Consider the following 22392-nt stretch of genomic DNA (forward strand, 5'->3'; position numbering starts at 1 on the left):
CAGATAAGGTAAAACATGTAAGTCTTTGAGTGTGGCTTATTTTGCTTATCATAATCATCTCCAAATGCGTTCATTTTGTTTGGAATGCCAGAATTTCACTCTGTTTTCATGTGTCTGTTGGCTGTTTATGTTTCATCCTTTGAAAATGCCTCTGTGTGTCTTTGTTGCCATTGGATCTCTTTTTCATTATATATTCTGGATATCATGACGTCTGCAAACAGGGATAATTCCTGCTTTCCAGGTTGTATCCCTTTGCTTGCTTTTTATTTTCTTGCGTAATGGTTCTGATCACGGATATCAAACCTGTACTGAATAGTGTGGTGGGAGTGGGGATCCCTGTCTGGTTTTCAGTCTTAGAGGAAATGCATCAAGCCTTACCCCACTCGATATGATACTGGCTGTGGGTGTGTCGTACACTGCCTTGATTGTGTTGAGGCATGTTCCTTCTGTACCTGATTTTAAAATGGTTTTATCTTGGATGAATGTTGTAATTTTATCAAATGCTTTCTCTGCATGTATCGAGATAGTCATATTGCTTTTTATTCTTTATATTGTTGATGCAGTGTAGCATGTTTGTTGGTTTGTGTATGTTGAACCTTACATGCAATCTGGGATAAATCCTGGTTGGCCTGGTGGGAGGATGAAATTGATGTGTTAAATTCAATTTGCTAGTATTTCATGGAGGATTATTGCATCTGTGTTCATCTTTGGTTATGTCTTTGTCTGGCTTTATAATTAAGGTACTGCTGGTCCCGTAGAGTCAGTTTGGAAAAACTGATAGCCTTTCAGTTTCAAGTTGTTGAAGGATTGAAGTTCCATATTCCTTAAAAGTTTGGTTGAAGTTGGCAGTGAAGCTATCCAGTCCTGCGCTCTTCCTTGTTGCTAATTCAGTCTCAGCCTTGGCTATTGGTCTCCTCTGGTTTTTTTATGTCATTGTGACTCAATTTTTGGTAACTTAAATGTATTCATAAATCTTTTGGATTCTTATAGATGATCTAACTTGTTGGCAAATAGCTTTTGTAATGATTCCCGGTTGTTCTTCATATTGCATATGTCAGTTGTACCATATTCGTTCTCCTCTCTAGTTTTATTAGTTTGGGTCTTCTCCTATTTTGTGCTTAGTTGGGCCAAAGGTTTATCACCCTCGCCCCCCTCACCCCTGCCAAAAAAAAAAAAAAAAAAAAAAAAAACAGCTCTCCGTTTCACTGAGATTTTGTATAGTTAGTTTAGTTTTGTTTGCTCTGTAATTTTCTCATATGTTTCCTCCTCCTAACTTAGGGTTTGGTTTTGCTCTCCTTTCTCTAGGTCTTTGAGGTGTGTTGTTACATCTTTTATAGGTTTACAATGTTTAACGTAGGCATTCATTGCTATAAACTTTCCTCTTGTGTTTTCATTTTCATTCAAGAGGGTTCTTTTTATTTCTCTTTTGATTTCTGCTGTGACACAGTGTTCATTCAAGAGTCTGTGGTTTGGTGTCCATGTATTGGTGTATGTTACAGAGCTGCTTTTGTCCATTCCACTGTGGTCAGAAAAGGTCTGTGATATGACTTGAGCTTTTTTGAATTTGTTGAGACTTGTTTTATGACTTGGGATGTGATCTCTTCTAGAGGCTGTTCTATACACCAATGAAAAGAATGTGTGTGCTGCAGCTGCAGAATGAAAGGTTTTGTAAATACCTGTTAGGATCAGTTGTTCAATAATGTACGTTAGCTCTATTGTCTCGTTTTTGGATTTTTGTCTGAGGGTTCTGTCCATTGATGTAAGTGCAGTGTTGAAGTCCCATCATTATTGTCTTAGTGTTTCTGTTTCTGTTTAAATCCATTATCATTTGTGTAATGAAGCCTGGTGCTTGGCAATAGGAGCATATACATTTACTGTAGTCATATCTTCCTGATGAATTGATCTTACAGTCATTACATAATGGCCTGGTCTATTTTAAGTTTTTCTGATATGAGTATAATTACTTCTGCTCATTTTTTGGTTTCCATTTGCATGAAATATCCTTTTCCATCCTTTTATTTCCTTTCTCTATAACTGGAGAATTTAGTCTGTTTACATTCCAGTTTGCTGTTGGCAAACGTATGACTTGTTCCTGCCATTTTTTTAAAAAAATATTTCTGTGGTTTGCTTTAAATATCCTTTGTTTCTGTATTTTTAAGGTTTTATTTATTTTTTATTGGAAAGGCAGACTTATAGAGAGAAGGAGAGATCAAGAGAAAGATAGTTCATCTGCTGGTTTACTCTCTAAGTGGTCACAATGGCCAGAGCTGAACCGATCCAAGGCCAGGAGCCAGAGGCGGCTTCTGGGTCTCCCATGTGGGTGCAGAGTCCCAAGACTTTGGGTCATCTTCTACTACTTTCTTAGGCCACAAGAAGGGAGCTGGATGGAAAGTAGAGCAGCCAGGACATAAACTAGTGCCTATATGGGATCCTGGCAATTGCAAGGTGAGGATTTAGCCACTAGGCCACTGCACCAGGCCCTTTCTTCTGTTTGTTTTTACTGAGAGGTTTTCTATCTTCACATTTTTTTTCATGAAGGTGATCTTTGTGTTTAGTGTGTAAGGCTGCATTGGTATTTGGAAAATTGTTTTAATTTTTATTTATTTTGGAAGGTTTTTATTTCACATTAATTTGTGAACAAGAACCTCATTGGGTTAAGGATTCTAGGTTGGCAAGTTTGTTTTTGTTTTTGTTTTTGTTTTTGTTTTTGTTTAGCACTTGAGCTGATGTCTCTATTCTCATTGGACCTATAGGGTTTCTTTGGATAAACTTACCATTGATCCGATGAGAGTCCCTTTAAAAGTGATCTGGCATTTATCTCTTGCAAATTTTAGGACATTTTGTATGTTTCACTTTATGAAGTTTGACTATAATGTGTGATGGTGAGACTCTTTTCTGATCATGCCTATTAGAGGTTCTATGCAATCCCCGTATTTGAATGTTATCTTTCTCCAAATTGGGGACGTTTTCTACTGTTGTTTCATTGAGTAGTTTTTCTAAACCATTTTTTACCATAGCTTCAGGAAGACCCATATATTTGGTCAATAGTGGTATCCCATAAGCTTGCACAAGTGTTTTTGGCCCATCTAATTTTATCTTTTTTCTTCTTTTGTCTGAGTTTTTCAAAAGACTTCACTTGGCTCAGATGTTCCTTCTCCTTCTGCTGTATTTTTATTTTGTCTTTTAATACTTTATTTTTGTTTTAATACTTCATTTCTAAATTTTCAGTTTGGTTTGTTAAAATATCTGTCTCTTGCGAGACTTCTCAACCATGCCAAGTACTGATTTCTCTAACTTCTTCTGTGTTTTTGAGCACCCTTACAATCATTCTTCTGGATTATTTCTCAGGTATTTCTCCCACCTCCCCTTCTTTGTGAAGTATTATATTCCTTTTAGGGAAATGCATTTTCTTCCTGCTCATGACTGTTTGTTGTATTTCTATGTTGAGCTACTCTTTCTTCTGGAGGATTTTTTTTTTTTATAGTGAAGGCTCTACTCTTTGAAATGCCACATGTGGCGTTTGGTGGAGTGTCTAAGGCTTATGGATGCATTCCAGGGTGAGTGCTGTGTGGGGCAAGGACTCTGTCTGGAGTTCATGGGAGAAGAATCCAGAGCGACATCGAAGTTGGATGTGGTTGAGCATCTCTGGCTGTAGCCGGCTAGGGTGGGGAATGTTGGAGGCATCTGATTTGTCCACAGTCCCAGCCCTTCTCTCTGCCAGGGTGAAGCAGCAGGTTCAGTCCAGAGTGACATCATGTAACAGCACATCCCACCCACACACTGAGGCAGGCGCACCATACAGGGCAGGGTTCCGCCTGACGGAGTATCCCCAACTCCTCCAATATATGTCCCTGAGTCTGTGCAGGCAACCTGGTGGGTGCACTGGAACCTGGCCACGACTTGTGGCCCTCTGCACTCACAGCCTACACCCTGAGTTGCTGCGGTCCCAGGGTACAGGTGTTCTGCTCTCATCCTGCCAGCTGCCCTATTCCAAGCCTTGGCAGCCTTCAGTGGTGGCAGTTTCCTGCTGTTCCCCAAGTCAGGATAGAGTCCACCTGCAGCTCCAGCTCAGTGGGTGGATTCTGGCTCTTCAGTGAGGAGACTGATGGGAGATAACATGATCTCCTTTCACTGAGCAAAGTAGCCAAGCCGTAGCAGGTCCCCAGGCTGGACTAGAAGCCAGTGGAGCTGGTAGAATATTCTCTGCATTAGAGCTAACAGTGACATGAGTTGTGGCAGCCTCCTCTCCCCTTGCAAGGAGAAGGTGGCACTTGGCAGCCTGGAGTTAGCCGTTTAGATGTGGGCATGGCTGCTGGTTGTGTGTCTGTCCTCTCTTCTCGCTGCTCCAGGGAGTCTCCGTGTTCTGTTCCATTCTGTCTCCACTGAACATTTCTGTCAATCAGTCCCCCTGGCCCCCAGGAATGTGGTGCTTTGTTTTTTCTTTGGCTGAGGTCAATGTGGCTTCTCACTATTGAACCATCCTGGATCCTCTAGATAATTTATTTTAAAAAATGGGCTCTGCTATAATCTCTCCCTTTTAAAATAATAAAAATGAGAATGGTATTTTTCTATATATTAAAGTTATTTTCATTTAGCAAAAGGTATGCAAATAAACCAAGATCTTGATACCTGCCTCTGCTGAAGTGAGACCCTGCTCACCTCCCCCAGCCCCCCCAGCCTCCCCAACCCCCCCAGCCTCCCCTATCCCTTCCCCATCTCTGAGCCCCAAGTCAGGTTTCCATGTGATTGTCCATAAGCATTCTTGGTTCGGATCAGCCTCAGATGGCCTCTGCTGTGGATGCCTGCACATCTGGCTGGCATCCAGGTCATTCCTGTTTTACAGTGTGGGAGATGACACTGAAGTTGATTGTTCGTGAGGGACTTCAGCCCTGGAAACGTATCTGCTCCAGGGTGCGTTGTTTAGGCAAAGGTTGTGTCTGCTCAGGGAAGCTGGGCTCAGAGGTGAGGCACACCTGGTACATGTAGGCACCGGGCTGCCTTCCAGCTTCACCCAGGGTACTGTGTTCATGGTACACCTGTGAAGTAGGACGGCCACTCACCACCAGCTCTTCTGTCAGGACATGAGGCTCTCCTCCTAGACGGACAGATCTACATGGTGATTTTTCGCATCAGCCTGGAGCATTTTTTTTTTTAAGATTTTTTATTATTATTGGAAAGCCAGATATACAGAGAGGAGAGACAGAGAGGAAGATCTTCCATCCGATGTTTCACTCCCCAAGTGAGCCGCAACAGGCCGGTGCGCGCCAGTCCGAAGCTGGGAACCTGGAACCTCTTCCAGGTCTCCCACATGGGTGCAGGGTCCCAAAGCTTTGGGCCGTCCTCGACTGCTTTCCCAGGCCACAAGCAGGGAGCTGGATGGGAAGTGGAGCTGCCGGGATTAGAACCGGCGCCCATATGGGATCCCGGGGCTTTCAAGGCGAGGACTTTAGCCGCTAGGCCACACCGCCGGGCCCATGGAGCATTTTTCTTAATAAACCTTACCAGCTTTGGCATACAGTTTTCCCAAACTAGAGGACTTGAAATTCCAGAGTCAAATCTGCCAGGTAACTCAATGCCGCTCACACGACTTAGAAGTGCATGTCTCTCCTATCCTCCCTGCCGGTGGCCAGTGCAGTAGAAAAACTTCATCAGTATTCACCAGCTTGACAGCCCAAGTTCCTCACAGTGGCCGTTAGCGACAGAATCCACTCTCATTCCGCTGGCAAATGTCAGCACGCTGCTGTGTCGAGACCCAAGCAGCTTGGTTGGCTTTCCTGTGGTAACGAATTGGTTCTGCAGTGTGATCATAAACTTCTTTTGCGTCCAAAGTAAACAGCTAGCAGAGCTTAGCAGGGAATAAAACTCTGCATTGAACTTAGGGTGAACTTGACAATATTGCTTTTCTACCTTTAGACTCAGTTTCTTAACACCTGGGACAACAACAACCATTAAATAAGAATCCTACTTTGTTTTAGAAAATAAAAAAAAAGCAGATGAGGATTTTTTTTTTTTTAATCTAGGAGAGTATACTGCCCAAAGTTTTTGGGAAATGGAGTAGAAAAATAAGCTTATCTTGGTTTTAAAAAATGAGATCCATATATGGTTTATTTATTAATGCACAACTTCCATTAACTTTCTGAAAATCTCCTGTTTTACTTTGACATTTACTAGTCCTAATTAGTTCCTGATGCTCTGGCTGAGGAAGACTGATCACGTCCGTCTGTCGAAAAAAAAAAAAAAAAACAACCCACAGGGGTCTGGGCTTCTGGCAGCAGCTCTTGGCTGTGCCTTCTAAAGAACTGTCAAAAACTGGGCTGCCCGGACCGCCGTCCCAAGAGTCAGGCCATTTTGGACAAATTAGCTTGAACCAGCCAGTGAGCTGTTGCCGCTGATTGACACCGTGCACGAAGGCGCTTTTCCATCCGGGCCATATGGTGATGCATGATGGAGTCACTGTGCCCTGTCCTCAGATCAGTGGTCAGGCTACCAGTACTCTGCAGGCCCCTTCAAGTGCTGTCATTTTATACTTCACACAAGAGATTAACTGCTGGTAGGAAGGATCCTCAAAATGCTCGTGGAGAATGCCTATTATAAAAAAAAAATTCTAACCATCTTGTATCTAAAAGCATCAGTCATGAGGTGGGTGCAAGGTATGAAGCCAGCACAGGGGACTCCTGCACCCCTGTATTAGTGTGACTGGGGTGGAATTCTGCCTCCTTCCAGCTCCCTCCTGCACTTAGGGAAGCAGCGGATGGTGGCTGACGTGTGTGGGTCCCTGGCACCCAGGTGGGAGACCCAGATGAGCTTCCTGCCTTCAGTGTGGCTCAACTCTGGCTGCTGATGGGTGGTGTCTCCTCCCTGCCACCCCTTTCCCTCTCTGTCACTCTGCCTTTGAAATGAAAAAAAAAAAAAGAATAAATTAACAGTTAAAAGAACCAACCAGAAATACATACTTAAGGAAGCTGGTTACATAGAAATTTTCTAGTTTTCCAGGCTATTAAAGTATGACTTGACTCAAAAAGGAGTTGTACATCTGTTCAGTTCAAATACTATTCATTCTCACATAGAACTTAAGCAATATTTTACTTACTTGGGGCCACATCTGTATGATCTGATTGGACAGTTAAGGACCACCAGCCTTGATGGATTTGACCACATTGGCATCCTTCCTGGAAATAGCGATGTTGTTACTTGGAATCGTTAACGTATGTTTATCTTCCACTAAGTATCTTTATGTTCATTTTGGTAAGAAACCCTAGGATGAGGTGTAGTTCTTTGTGCAGTTTCTGTCATGGAGGTTAAGTCATCTGTGGGCACAATAGCACGGGACATCACTGAGGACTTGGGATTCATTTGCTGAGATCGTCCTCCCACCAGGATCATGCCTGTTACCTCAAGTATTATTCATTTAATTACTTGAAAGGCAAAGCAGCAGAAAGAGAGGCAGATACATGGGGCAAAGAATAGGTCCGAGAGGTAGACCAAGTGCTTTCCCATCCGCTGGTTCTCTCACCAAATAGCTGTCACCCCTAGGCTTGGGCAAGGCGAAAGCCAGGAGACAGGGACTCTAGCCACCTCTCCCTTGAGGATGGCAGGTGCACAGGTACTCGGGCCATGCTCCACTGCCTTGCCAGGCACCTTAGCAGGACACTGGATCAGAAACCGAGCCTCCCCTCTGTGAAGCCACGGTGGCTTGATCTGTGCCCCAAATACTCTTCCTATGCAGCGGGCAGACATCCATTTTGCAGAGAAGCAAATTTAAGCATAAATCGTTTGGTTACGCTATTTTTGCATTTCTTTCTGTCAATGTGACTTGGAGGGAAGATTTTTTCAATCCATAATTTTTTTATAATTATGATTTAGCTCATAATTAAAGATTTACTTGAGGCAAAAATAGGAAACCCGCTTCTCATGTAAATGAAACCTCAAAGCTATTTAGCCTGTGGAGGCCAAGATAATTACAAAATCCATCATGCAGAAACACTGAAAATGCGGAAAATTCAATGTTTAGCCCAGTGATCAGTTTCCCTTAATTTATCACTAAGAGAAAAATAGATTATCTAAGAACCAAACCCCCTTTTGCCCATGTGTTACTGTTTAAAAGTCAGTTCAAACAAAAGCAGTTTAATCATTAACATTGAGCAAATATACCAAAACATAAGCCAATAATAAAGTAAATACTCTCATGGTTTGATTTTTTACATACAGATGTTCTGAAGGATCATTTCATTATAGTGAGTAAGGTAGACGTGTGTGTCATAGTAAAGTGTACAAGTTTTCAAATTTGGTGCCAGGTCCCTTTTGCCATAATTGCTGAATAAGTGGAAGTGGCACCTGCCTATCTTTTCTTTGGTGATGAACCATCGTGTCTTTAATTGCATGCAATTTTCTGTTTATCCCTTGTACCATAATGAAATCATTGGGATCAGTGTGTGTCCAGGAACATAATGGAAACAAAGCTAATCCCATGAAAATGTCATCTCTTTGATCCAGTTTGCTGTCATCCTAATAAAACTGAACAGGACATGAGTATTACTGATTCTCTTCTGCCACAGAAATGGGGGTGAGTAGTGGCTGTGGGGGGGAGCGAGAATTATTCCAGAGGATTCCCTGAGGATGACATGATCGGGCCTTGTCTTTATATGGTGTGGTTCTCCAGACCAAGTAGCATTTTCTGGAAGGACCTCTTTTCTCCTAGATTCATCAGAAACAGGCTCAAGACATGCGCCTGGCTTTTCCTGGGTGTGAAGCAGAAAGGTGCAGGTCAGGTTGAGGCACTGGTGGGTCCCAGCAGATTGGCCTTGCTTGCACTTTCTTTGTAATCTCTATTTCACGGGCATCCTAATCGCAGTTTATCTTTTCAGTGCCACACTTTTCCACACTAAGCTCCTAAAATGTATGTTGGGTTTTTAAACAGTGAACGTGTTTTTGCCTTGTTGTGTCCTCGCAGTAACAGCATGATAGCATGGTGCTGGGAATGTACAGGTAACAGCAACAGGAAGCTCCTTGATAAACCAGTGGAATACAATGTGCAATCTAATTGGCAAGATGTGTGAGGATGTTTGGCAGAAGATGGGACCATTTCTGTCATTCAGTTGGATCACCCCTGATCACGCTGTAACTGTGGTTGAGTTGGCTTCACTGGCTTCCAGACCAATGACTGGGGTTAGTCAGTAAGGTTCTCTTTTCACATCTCTGCCTCATAGGGGTTGATGGCTGGACTGAAGGACTAAAGGAATAATGCGTGAACAGCTCCTAACATTTGTCAGTTGGTACAAGCCCCTTCTGAAGTTTGCTTTTGTCTCTTTGTTACATTGTTTTCAGTGGTGTGTTATCTTTACTCCTGTTACTCAGTGATACACTAACATGTAGTGTAAAGCTCATTATGGCTACGGTCAAAGAAATACAATTTCCCAGGTGTCTTTTGAAGTGGGCCATGTTTAAGATGAACAGCATACTTGCCCATGAATTCTATGTGAGCTCGGAAAGCATGCCTAATGCATCATTTTTGTAACAGGAAAATTACATGGATACTTAATAGTGTGGCTATTTACCCATGGCTGTGATGAAGTAAAGCTGGCACTTTTGGTAATGATGTTTGGCTTCTTTGAGTCTAATGTCTGCAAAATTATCCACCTATAGCTCCCAGAGGCCCTTCCCATACCACATGTTCTGTGATCATATTACTGATCTAATAAACATCTATCTCTTACTGTAATAAACTCTCCCTCTGAATAGCCTCATTAATGTGCTAAAATAATGTACCCTGGGGGTATCTCCAACAATTTTATCCCTGCTCTAAAATTGGCTGCTCTAACAGCTCTGTTGATGCAAAAATGGTCACTTGAGCGAAGCTGATTGAGTCTCTTGCAGCACCTTGCAGCTCACCCAGGTCTACAAAGCAGAGGTCACAGTAAAGACATGTCGGGGACAGCCAAGTCCATGGGGTAAAACTCTAGGACAAGCAATCTTCTTTTAATGTTAATTCTAAGTCAGTCTGTTTAAATAAAGGCTAAGATTTTATTGAATTCATACTAAATGTCTGGCTATTAGAGCTTTAACTATGTTTAATCAATTTTATCTAGAGATTTTTCTTCTAGTAGCCAAAAAAAAAAAAAAATCACCTGGTTTGGTGAGTCTTTACTGTTAGGAGGTGGTTTTTAGTTTATTAGCCCTTACAATTTTGTTATAAAACATCCATTCTTTTGAGGGAAATAACTCTGTGTAGGAATAAACATAGTATCTCCTTGTTTGGTTTGCTTTTGTTTTTCCTTAAGGGTGCATTGACTAGGACAAATCTAACATCTTTGGGTATGAGCTCTTCAGAAAGGAACCATGGTAATAGGAAGATATTTATCAATCATCCTGGGTTCAGTAAACGTTTAACTCACTTCCAAGCCATTTAATCCTGTGATGCAGTTGTAAATATCTTACACCTAACAGAAACATTTCCAGAGTTTCCTTTCCCTTGTTTGATGATTGCAGAAAGCTCTGGTGGTTATTGTGGTTACTCAAGGCAGTAGAGCATTTGGTGCGTGTTCTTCATCCTTCGCACTGCTTACCATCACAAGCAGCTAGATTAGTGATTTCGTGTGTTTGTGTGTGTGTGTGTGTGTGGTTTTTGCTTTCACTCCCAAAATGGGTCACAGTGCACATATTCCAAGGTTATGGACATACTTCCATACCGATACAAGTCAGAGCTGTGTATTGGTCTTACTCTTTTCATAACTCTAAGGCTATTTCTAGATCTGTAAAACTTTTTGATAGATAAAAATATCATCTCATGAACTTTCAGTTTGGATTCTGTGGCTATATTGCGTTAAGAATTTTAAAAAGTTGCTAATGTGCAAAATATATTTAACATTTTAAAAATTATTTTTATTATTTCCCATGCTATATTATTGTAGGTATAGGGATATTCCCTCTTGCCCTCCCAATTCTCCTCTCCACTGTCACCTCCCACCATTTCCCCCATATACAGTTTGTCTTTGAGAATATATGTGTTTGCGTGTTCATATATATATGTTTACCAATGTATCTATTTGTATTTTGCATGAATGTTGCCTTGTATCACAGAGATGTATGAGATTTGTCCTTTGGGGATTGGCTTATTTCTCTGAGCATAATGGTTTCTAGTTGGGACCATTTTGATGCAAATGGGAGGATTTCATCCTTTGTAATGGCTATGGAACATTCGTATGTAACATGGAGTAAATGTACCACAGTTTCTTTATCCATGATTCATTAAGTTTGGAAATATGGAAAAGCGGATGATTTTATTTAAAAAACAAAAGATCTATATTACCCAAATTGGCATCAGAATGGATAAAATATAAAGTTGCAAGAGTTGTTAATAATGGTTTATCTAATTATGTAAGTCAACCACATTGTTTAAATAAAAAGCTACAGATCTGATTTTATTTTACTGCGTTCATCTTTTAGGGACTGGCTTATATCACTAAGCATAATGGTGTCTAGTCTAATTTTGTTGCGGATGGTGAGATTCCATTCTTTTTTTACGACTGAGTAGTATTCCATGGAGTAAATGTACTTTTTTTTTTTTTCTTTTTGGTCCATTTGATAGTCATCTAGGTTAATTCCATGTCTTAGCTATTGTGAATTGCACTGCTGTATAACATGGAGTTGCATGTAGGTACCTCTTTGATTTTGCGTCATTCAGATGTACTCCCAAGGGGTGAGCTAAGCAGGGTCATACGGAAGATCTAATTTCAGCCGTCTGCAGAGCTCTATGCTGACTGCCACAGTGCTTGCTCTGCTTCACATTCTGACAGACAGTGGATTAGGGGACCTTTCCCCCACATCTTGCTCAGCTATTATTGTTTGTGGATTTCTAGGTGTGAGCCATTGTCACTGGGCTTAGGGGGATCCCCATTATGGTTGGTGATGTGCATTTTCCTGAGAGCTAGAGAACCTGAGCACTCTTTTCTTTTAATCTCATCTTTTGAAAAACATCTTTTCGTGGCCTCTGCGCACCTCTTAATGGGATTATTTGCTTGGCTGCTGTTGTTGAGTTTCTGGAGTTCTTTGTAAATCCTGGATATTTGTGCTTCCATGGCCGGCCGGAAGCTCTCCCGGGGACAGCAGGCCTCCTGAAGGGCTGTGTTTCCTTTCCCAGCAGGCTAGCCTGGCCCTCTGTGAGCTCTTGGTGCCTAGGCCCAGCCTGCCTCCCTTTCTCCATGTCTCCTCAGGAAGGTTCATGTACCAACATTGTCCTCTCCATTTCAGAGAGCGTTTGTAAGCTATGTTTTGGGGTCTCCTCTTTGCTGTGCCTCTGGGCCCATCCCTGTTTCTTTCTCAGGCTCTCTCTCAGGTGCCAGACCCCCTGACGCGCTCAGCTCACTGCTAATTGGAAGCCTGCTTTCCCTCCTCAAGCTACCAGCTGCTACCGGAGCGTCTCGTGGAACAAGTGCTGTGCAGACCCGAAGGCCTCACGAGCATGCGCCCTCCACACTTCATTGCCTCTCAGTGTAGGCAGAGAAGGCCGGGGGCCCAGGCCGATCTGGAACCCTGGGAGCCTCAGAAATGTTGGCTGTGGGGCTGCCCCGCTTCTGCAGGAGCTTCCCCGGGTGGGCTGCAGCACATGGACTTTGGGTCTGCTGTGAGCTAAGCAGAGGACACATGACGGGGTGCCCTGTCCGCAGCCCTCCTCCGTGGGGTGCTTTATAATTACCTATTCTAATTACCCTTCCATGCCCTAATGCAGTGTCATTTCAACAAATTTCACTCCCACTGTCTCCCTGCCTGTCCCTCTGGTCAAAAAAAAAAAAAAAAAAGTATTTGTAGCAGTAACAGTTGACATTTGAAGTTCACATTGTCATTATTATTATTATTATTTTGAGATTTATTTACTTATTTGAAAGAGTTCCAGTGAAAGAAGGAGAGACACAGAGACTCCCCCCATGGCCTAAGCTGGGAGCAGAGCTTCTCCTGGGTCTCCCACATGTGTATAAGTGCTGTAGTACTTGGGTTGCCTGGTGCCTGCCCAAGTGCGTGAGCAGAGAGCTGGATTTTGGAAATGGAGCACCTGGTACTAGAATCCTTGCCCATAGGCGATGCGGTCGCACAAGTGGCAGCTTTACTCACTACACAGCAGCAGCTCCTATTTGTGTTTTTGGGGGGAATCCCCTATTCTATAACCCTTTGGGTTTTTAAAATCTTAATCTGCAGGTCTGTGATATGTAGACTAAAAATGAAACCCATGAAGGCAGTGGCAGGTTGTCTGCTTTCTAAAGAATGTGCCTGGAGACCAGAGGCAACTCATGAACCATCTTTGGTTTCTGAGGGAAGGGGCACAGCGTGGAGACGGTGGGCACTCTGCTTCCTTGGAAGTGGCATTTGGAACCCCCAGCTTCATCCGCTGCATCAGCTGTTTTGCCCTCTCGGGGCAGGAGTGATGTGTGCGAATGAGAAGTAATGGACTAACGGCCTATGAAATCCCCTTAAAATGCCTGAACAATCCAGAGGGAGTCACTGGTTCGAGGGAGCATAAATAATAATAAAAATCCATGTGATTGAGCTTGGGAGTGTGGACCTTGTTTCCTTGTGAGTTAACGTAGTCTCTTTGAAACATAAATAGTCCCAGCCATGTCTGACCGAAGCATAGTACCAGGCAATATTTTGTAACATAAAATGAATAAGATTTTAAAAGGCAGTGTGTTGTGTAAATTGAATAAAGGGACATAAACACAGAATTGCTGTGATTTTAAATCGTTTTAAAGCAGTCCTTTACATTCAAACATAAGTTTGCTGGGGAGGATTTCCTAGTTGTGTGTGCCTGTTTTTGTATCTCATTCTGTCCCGCACAGCGCTTAACTGGGGTGACGGAAGAGCTTGCGGCTTTGATTCGCGTTGCCCCAGCCCTTGATGGTGTGTTGAGTGTTTTCTCATAGATTTGTTTCCCGTTTGGATTTCCCGTTTTTGAAAAGCGCTAGACCCAAAACACAGTTCGTTTTCACGTACGTTATGTGAAAATGTGTGTGTGGGAACTTCATTGATGATTTAACAGGCTTCTGCTTAGTGCGGTGTTTCTGTTGTTACTCCTGTATCAAAACTTTTCTCCTAGAAATGTCCGGCTCCCTTCAGTGTGACTTGCTCATCTTGTAAGTTGGATTGCGTGTTAGGTTGTGGAATTTTTTAAGTTTCTTATCAGATGATTTTTTTTCTTTGCAATTACTTTCTCCCATTCTGTATGCTGTCTGCTCTGTGGATTCTTTCCTGTATGGAAGCTTCTGAGTGGTGTGTGTCTATCTGCATTTCTTGCCTATGTCCTGAGAGTCTTGTCTGAAAAATCCTTGCTTACCAATGTCTTGTAATACTCCCCTGCGTCTTCTCCAGTGTTTTGTACTCTAAGGTCTTACATTTAGATCTTAATTCTGTCTTTATAAGCCTTAAGCCTCTCTTCCTCCCACCCGCTCTCCATCCTTCCCTTCCTTTTTTTTTTTTTTTTTTTTGTGGTGTAAGAGTTATGGAAGGTGTGTGTCAAGATTCAGTCTTCCCTGTGTAGGTATCCTGCACCATCCTTTCAGCAGTATTTGTTTGATGCCTTTGTCAGTAACTGGTTGGTTACAGATGAGTGGAATTGTTTCTGGGGTCTCTGTTCAGCTCCGCTGCTCTGTGGATCAGTTGTCATGCCAGTACCCTGACACGTAGTTATTACAGCTCTATGGTTGTCTTGATGTGATGCCTTGAGGGTTGTCCTTTTTGCTCAGGATTGTTTTTGACCCCCTTGAGTTCTTTTGTGCTTACAAAGGAATTTTAGGATTTTTTTCTGTGTATGTGTGAATTTCATTGACAATTTAATAGGACTTGCATCGAACCTGTAAACTCTGCTACTGTATTGAATTTTTTAAATCAATTCAGATAGTCTTTTGGTTGAGTAATTCGTAGGTTCTGTTGATTGAGTCATATCGTCTGAGTGGAGGTATGGGGAAAGCCTGGCCCACGGGCCATACAAGGCCTGTCAGATCAGGTGGTCCGGCCCTGCCAGGGTTAACCGCAGGTATGACTTGGAATGGAATGAATCTCTAGCAGGCTAATTTTTAAGCTGATAATTTTGTATGGTTCATAAAGGATGTTGTAAATATGCAGGTGTGTCTTGTCAAGATGAATGTTTGCCGTCTGATCCAAGGGATCGTTCTGCCTTTTCCTTTCCTGTTTATTGTATTTTTTGTTTTGCCTCATTGCTCTGGCTGAGACTTCGCATACTGTGTTGAATAAGAGCAGTGAGAGTAGTGGTTCCTTAATTTAGAGTAAATGATTTCAGCTTTTGACATTCAGTATGGGATAGACTGAATTTGAAATATTTAACCATTTTTCTTATGTTATGGAATGTTGAGAGTTTTTTTTTTTAATCATGAAGGGATACTGAATTTCATGAATACTTTCTAAGAAAAATCTATTGAGTTAGTCATAGGCTTTTTGGTTCATTTATTGATCGATTACTTGTATTCATTTGCTTATGTTGAGCCATCCTTTCATCATTGGGATAAATCCTACCCGATTATGATGAGTGATCTGTTTTTCTTACAATTTGAGAGGCAGATAGACAGAGAGCTGGAATGCACTGGTTCACTCCCCAAAGCCCACCGATCAGAGCAGGCCCAGATCAAAGCTGGGAGTTGAGAACTGCGGCCACATGGGACACAGGACCCACCGTCTTGAACCATCATGTACTGCTTCAACAATCTTTCTGGCATGCTGTTAGATTCAACTGCTAGTTTTTGTTTTTGTTTTTATTTTTGTTTTTTTGTGTTTTTTTTTATGGAGGATTTTAGCATCTGTGTGCATTCGAGTTATTAGTCTGTAGTTTTTCTCTGTTTTGAAATTGTTTCCTTGTCTGGTTTGAGTAGCAGGGTAATATTGACCTTAAAGGAAGAGTTTGTAAAAACTTGCTGTTTTCCCTTTTTGGGGGTTTGAGGGGGGAATAGTTTAGGAAGAATTAGTGTGTGTTCTTTCTTAAAAGTCCAGTGGAGCATTTTGTACTGTCGTCCTTGCTCTGCTTGGGAGCAGTGGTGTCATCTCCCGTCACAACTAACAATTTCCCAGTTAATAAAGCCCCTTTCTATTCCTCATTTGCTTGTTTTGTCACATTTTTCCAGGGGCTTATTTGGTGACTGGTAGATGGATCAATGTCATTTTTATCCTTTATTTTATTATGATTTCATGTAACATTGATTGATCATTAGATGTTACATTAATCCTGCATGGCAGTGCATGAAATCCATCTCGTAATGGTTAATAATAACTTCTGATAAGTTGCTGGATGGGTTTTCTAGAATTTTTGAGGACTTTTACACTTACCCATAAACTTTCTTAGTTGACTCATAGTACTGTTTTCTGCTGATGTCTTTCTGGCTTTGGTATCAGGGTGATGCTGGCCTCTTAGGATGAGTTGAGAAGCATTCTGTTTTCTTTGGCTTTCAGGAAGAGTTTGCATAGAGTCCGTGTTACTTCTTGCTTAAATGTCTGATAGTTTGCCAGTAAGAGCGCATGAGGCTGGAGTTTTCTCTATAGGAATGATTTTAGCTATACTGTCGTTTTCTCTAGTGGCTGGTGGGCTCGTCAGATTATCTGGTTCTTCCTGAATGTTAGCTCTGGCCTGCCATCTTCTTGGCAGTTGATGTTCTCAGTTTTGCTGCCTTGGTTTTCAGAGATTTTTTCTCTGCCTCTTCCACTGAAAGAATCCACTGGGATCTTCCTCTGTCACCCTCCCTTGCTGGGACACTTCCGAAGTTGCCACTAGAGGACAATTCTCAGGCTCACCATTTGTTCCCCTGCTCTCCTGGGCCACTGTTCTTCGTGGCCTGATCTCTGGCTTCTTAGAGAACCATTGTTTCACATGTTGGCTAGTTTGTTGTTTCCGGAAGTTGAGCCTATCCTTTTCCTGTTAATTCCAGGGATGATGGGAAGGTTTCATACTTGCACAGCTTTCTTTCTTGTCAAAAGAAAAAAGATCCAGCTATTAACATCTTTACAAGAATCGTTTGAAAATATCTTCCTTCAGTTATTTGAACAGCAATGCAGAATTATCTCAAAAATAAAGAAATGTCAGAGGAGACTGAAAAAGAAGCCAGACTGTGTATGCCTATTTCCCCAAGCACCTAAAATCTACGAAATCAGAGAAGGATTAAATGTATCTTATAGGTCTGGGAGACTAGAAGGAGAAGCTGTTAACGGCAAAGAAATTTTGTGCAAATATTAGATGATAGAAAGCAGATGGGGCTGAGTTGAAATAGTTAAGCAACCCATCACCCACAGTGCGCATAGGAGGAAACTCACCAGAAGCTGGGAACAGCTGCAGAGCTGTAAACCCAGAGTGAGGTGGAAAGCCAATAGAGGAACCAGCTACTTCCCACATTAATTCCAAACAGTAGGGTCCAACAGGCCACTCCACTTGTCCATATTACCCTGCTTTGTTCCATCATCATCATTCAGGAACTGCCCTGTGCAGAGGGTAGGCTGGCCATGTGAGATGGTTTGTAACGGGTGACAGACTAGATGGAAGCAATGGGGCAGGAGGGAGAACAGAAGGAAGACGGGGTGGGCAGACAGGGGAAACCTCTTTAAAAAATAGGCATTATACAAATGTGGAGGAAATACAGGCCAGTCTCCTGTAATAAAATAAAGATGACTTGAAACATAAATGAAAGAAACCCAATAATAAATAAATATGGCTAGGTACAAAAGAAACAACGATGGTAGGAAGTGTTAAGGATTATGTCATGGCCCTCTTAATAATAGTATTAGTAACAATAATAATACAGTGTTGCAGTCGTAAGCTTCACTGTCTTGGAATGTGACTCTAGTTGGAAGCAGCGTGATTGTACATGTAACTCATTAAAATGTTGTCAGCCTTGAGCAGGGTGCATCCGTCATCTGTACCACCACTGCAAGCCAAGAAGTGCTGAGTGCCAGTGAAGTGCTGCTGTGGATCCAGACTCTGCTGCTCATGCTCATCTTGGCATGTAGCAGCTGATGGCTCAAGTGCTTGGCTCCCGCACCCCTTGTGAAAGACCCAGATGAAGTTCCAGGCGGCCAACTGTGGCCTGGCCCAAACCTGCCTGTTGAGGGCATTTGAGGAGTGAATCAGCAGATGAAAGAGTTCTCTTACTCTTGTCTCACTTGCAAATAGAGTGAAAATAAATTTTGAAACAGTATTAAAAAAAAAAAAAACATTTAGAGTCCAAGAAGGCACAGGGAAGATCCACCTTGATTTCAGACTGTGTCATGGTGAAGTTCTGTTATTTGTGCTCCTCTGTGGCACCCCAGGAAACTAACCCAGGGAGAAAATCATTATCATAAGCAAAACAGAATGGTTGTTCATGTAACCCGTGGGAAGGCAAAATGAGAACAAGAGGAAACAAACATAAAATAAATGAAGAAGCTGCACCTTTCACTGAGACACCACTGTGTCAATATTTATCTGGAATGTTGATTGTCCAAGTGGGCCCATCCCAAGCCAAGCAATGATCAGAGTCCATTTGTGCTGCTATAACCAAATGCTACAGATGAATCATTTATGGAAAACAGAAAATTACTAGCTCAAAGGAAAATACTTAAATGCATAGACTTGAATTAAAATGAAAATACATCAAAGTATGCGAACTACAGCTTGACAGTAGTGCTGAGAGAAAAATGCACAGCCCCAAAAAACTTAAATTAGAACAAAATGAATGAATATCAGTAATCTTAAACTCCTGCCTCTAGGAACTAAGGAGAGAACATCCCTGTTAGCCCAAGGCAAGTGAAAGAGAAGAAATTAAAAAGATAAAAATCAGAAATTCATGAACTTGAACGTAGAAAAACAGGAGAGAAAAATCAGGAAACATAAAGCTTACTCCTTAAAACTGAGTCAATAAAATTTTTAAGACCTCCAACAGTCTGACAGAGATAATGAGAGAGAAGACAGAGCCCTCCAGTAGAGGGAATGAAATGGGAGATACCAGTATATGTTAAAAAGAATAACAAAGGAATATTCTGAACAGCTTTAAATCCACAGATTGTATCACTTAGAAAAAGTGGATCAAACCCTAAAAAAACCTAAAAAACTACCAAAACACAACCAGGATAAGTTCCCAAAATACTCACACTATTTTTTTTTTTAAATGATTTTGTGATTTAAAAGCTCCCTAGCAGAAATCTCCGGGCTCAGATAATTTCACTGGAAAATCCCAGCAACCTCTTTATCAAGCAGAGGAGAGAGATTTTGCAAGTCGCTTCAAGAGTACTTGGTATATTCCAGTACTAAAGTCAAAAAAGCTTGAAGAAAGCAACAGAACAACATGTCTGAGGAAATTAGGTGCTAAAATCCTTAGCTAAGTTTTAGCAAGTCGAAGACATCTATGTATAAAGAGAATGAACACTGTGACCAAATAAGACGCATTCCAGATACTCACCCTCCACCACTGAAAGAATCAATTAAATGCATTCTGCCACATAAGCAAGCTAAAAATAACATTATGTGGAGGTGTATTGATGTAGAATAATTAGTTGGCATAATCAGCACTCATTCATGATTTAAAACAAAACTTGAAACTAGAATTAGAGAATCTTCAACTTGATGGAGAACTTCTATGAAAAAATGTGCATCTAATAGCCTATTTCACTCTGTCTCTCAAATAAGTTTCTATTTTTTTAAAAAAAAGATTTATTTATTTCTACTGGCAAGTCACGTATGCAGAGAGTAGGAGAGACAGAGAAAGATCTTCCATCCACTGGTTCACTCCCCAAGGATGGCTGCAACAGCCAGAGTTGAGCCAGTCCAAAGCCAGGAGCCAAGAGCTTCTTCCAGCTCCACGTTGGTGCAGGGCCGCAAGACTTTTGGCTGTCCTCTACTGCTTTCCCAAGCCACAAGCAGGGAGCTGGATGGGAAGTAGAGCAGTTGGGACATGAACCAGCACCCATATGGGATCCCGGCACATATAAGGCCAGAACTTTAGCCACTAGGCTACCGTGCCATGCCCATCGAATAAGTTTCTCTTTACCCTAAAAGAAAGTGCTGGAGCAATTTTACTTTCAGTGGTTTAAAGAAAAAAATAAAAAGACGCCATAAACCTCATACTTTGTATAAACATTAATTCAAACTTAAATGATTTAACATTAATTATTGAATCATATATGTATTTATGTGTATATGTGCACATATGTGTGAGTACATATATAAAGAAAGAGGAAGAATCTTCAAGACCAAAAGTTTGGCAAAGAGTTTTTGCACTTGACACCAAAAACACAACTCTTAATATGTAAAGTCAGTTCACTATACTTTGTAAAAATTTGATTTTTTTGTTTAGTATTCTCTGCAAAAAGCTTAGTAATGCATATTTTTTGAAAAAGGCTCAGACTTAGAATATTTGCAAACTATACATCTGATAAAGGAATTGTATCTAGCCTAAAGAGCTTTTAAAAAAGCTTTCAGTTAACAGAGCACGAAGAGAGATGAGAATACATCCACTATCTATTGCCATTAGGGAAACATAAATTAAATCTACAGTGAAATACCACCACCTGTCTCTCAGACTGAAGTAAACAGTGATGATACCAGGTGCTCATGAGGGTGCAGAAAGCCTGGATGTCACATACTTTCCCGCTAGGAATGAAGAGTGGCCAGACGGTGCTGCTGCTGGGGAAGGGTTCAGCAGTTTCTTGTGAAAATAAATATGAAATTCTCATACCAGCCAGACACTGTGCTCTCAGGCATTTGTCCCAAAGAAATAAAAGCTCATGTTCACACTGAAACCTGTACAAACATTCACAGCAGTTTGATTTGGGATGGCTCCAAACTGGAAACAACTCAAGTCTCCTTTCCTACGTGAATACATTGTGGTCAATTTAGAACACAAAATGCTACTCAGTAATAAAAAGAAACAGACTATTGATACATAACAACTTTAATGGATTACACAGAAATGATGCCCAGGGAATCAAGCTGTGTACACTATGTGATTCCTTTATTGAAGTGAACTTGAAATGACAAGGTAGCAAGTAGGAGAAGAGAAAGAGGTGGCAGTTGCCATAAAAAGGACCCTAAGGGAACAGTTCAATTTCTAATGGTGATGATTGTGATTAAGTTCAATAAATGTAGTGTGATAAAATTACATACACGTATGCACAAATATATACGCCAAATGTACATTCATACACCCAAACAAGTAAACATAAAATTAGTAAAATCAGAATAAGGCTCTTGATTATAGCAAGGTTTATCTCCTGGTGATATTAATTTATTAAAAAGATGTCTCTACTAGGGAAACTGGGTGAAGTATGTATAGGGTCTTTCTGTTTCTTACAACCGCATGTGAACTTGTGAAAGTATTTAGAATCACAACAAAATTGGACCCTATTGGTGCCAATGTAAATTAAGGCAACCTTTATGGAACACAGTATAGATTCCTCAGCGATTTGAAAATGAAGCTGCCATGTGAGCCAGATAATTCCACTCCTGGGAATTTATTCAAACAGAATGAGACCAACATATGAAGGGGTTACCTGTCCTGCCATGTTCATAGCCGCTTAGTTCACAAGTATCCAACAATGTGCTATGTATACACAATGGAATACTATTCAGCCATAAAAAATAATGTGATCCTGGTCTTTCACAATAAAAATACACATTTTCTGTGAACTTTTTGAGAAAAATAGCTTTCAAAAATTTTTTTGCACTAAAATAAGCTTTTTATAAGGGTTTATTTTATTTACTTGAAGGAGCTGGAAACTCTTGGTATCTCCCTGTATCTACTAGAACACTTGTCAGATGGCCACAAGGGCCAGGGTTGAGCCTGGTCAAAGCCAGGAACCTCCTCTGTGTCTCCGATGTGGATGGCAGGAGCCCTGGGATTTGGGTCTTGTTCCACTACTTCTCCCTGGCCATTATCAGGGAGCTGGATCAAACGTAGAGCAGCAAGGACTCAGACTGGCTTCTGTAGGACAGGCCAGCATTGCAGGCAGGGGCTTTTACCTCTCTGTCATAATCTCCCCACCCCCAAATAAAACTTCGATCCAGTTTTACATGAACTTTAAGTGCCTACCTGCAACCCATCTTTCCCACTCCTAGATACGTGTAAAACAAAAGCATATGTCTGCACCCCCACACACAAAAAATTGATACAAGTGAGTTCTGAGCAGCATCATTCGTTATAGAAACAGGTGAAAATCTTTTGGATGTCTGTCAGCTGGTAAGGGGGTGAACCAAATGTGGTACAGTGGGACATCTCACCCACGCTTTCAGTGCTTAAACACTGCAGTGTGGATGAGCCTTGAAGGCATGCCGGGAGAGTGAGACACTATTCGTAAACAAACAGGTTCCGCATCATTTCATGTTCATAATTGTGTCCAGAATAGGCAGATTCACAGAGTGAGGAAGGAGATTGGCACAAG

The 22392-nt window shown here is 41.5% G+C and overlaps 1 protein-coding gene across 2 annotated transcripts in view; it reads left to right on the forward strand.

Moving 5' to 3' along the window:
• Window positions 1-22392, forward strand: part of ULK4 (unc-51 like kinase 4) — a 328855-nt gene that overhangs the window by 224593 nt on the left and 81870 nt on the right. The window lies entirely within an intron of this gene.

The sequence above is a fragment of the Ochotona princeps genome, chromosome 21 (assembly GCF_030435755.1).
Source record: "Ochotona princeps isolate mOchPri1 chromosome 21, mOchPri1.hap1, whole genome shotgun sequence".
In the NCBI taxonomy this organism is placed as follows: Eukaryota; Metazoa; Chordata; class Mammalia; order Lagomorpha; family Ochotonidae; genus Ochotona; species Ochotona princeps.